General features: G+C 54.2%; 1 protein-coding gene across 1 annotated transcript in view; it reads right to left on the reverse strand.

Moving 5' to 3' along the window:
* LOC104135250 (charged multivesicular body protein 3) overlaps positions 1 to 729 on the reverse strand; it is a 50365-nt gene that overhangs the window by 704 nt on the left and 48932 nt on the right. The window lies entirely within an intron of this gene.

Consider the following 729-nt stretch of genomic DNA (forward strand, 5'->3'; position numbering starts at 1 on the left):
GATGAGGGCTCCCCTCAGCCTCCTCTGCTCCAGGCTGAACCCCCCCAGCTCCCCCAGCCGCTCCCCAGCAGCCTGGGGCTCCAGCCCCCTCCCCAGCTCCACTGCCCTTCTCTGGACACGCTCCAGTCCCTCCAGGTCCTTCGGGGAGGGAGGGGCTCAACCCTGACCCCAGCATTTGAGGTGCAGCAACTCCCCTCCTTTGGCCCTAACCCTGTGCCACTTGAGCAGCAGACAGCTTTTCACCACTGTGGCTGGGGGACAGGGAAGTGCCAGTACCTGGCACGATTCAGAAACTGAGGATATGGGAAGTGAACCTCCCTTCCTGTGCAGTGCTTCACCGGTGGAGCGCAGAGCAGGCACAGCTGACATTTGTCTTGTACGTGGTTTTGGGTGAGAAATAAAAAATAAATTAAAAGGTGCTGGAGGCAGCAGAGATCCAAAGGGCAGGGCTGGTGCAGAGCAGAGGAGGGAGCTCGCTCTCCTGGCTGCTGCGTTCCTACGCCTGACCAGCTATTTAACAGCTGCTCTGACTGAAAGCTTTTCTGTAACTGCTGTGAAGGCCCCTAAATGTGCTAAAGTTAAAAACCAAAAAGGTGCTATAAACCCCCCCAGGATATCGTTTGTGAAAAGAGGGTGAAGCGATGCACGGAAGCAACTGTTAAGAGCAGCTTTAATAAAATCTGTAGTGATTCAGAAAAACAAAGTTCTTTTTCTTAACCACAGCAGGTT

Source organism: Egretta garzetta, unplaced genomic scaffold (genome assembly GCF_000687185.1).
Source record: "Egretta garzetta isolate BGI_Z169 unplaced genomic scaffold, ASM68718v1 scaffold241, whole genome shotgun sequence".
Taxonomy (NCBI): Eukaryota; Metazoa; Chordata; class Aves; order Pelecaniformes; family Ardeidae; genus Egretta; species Egretta garzetta.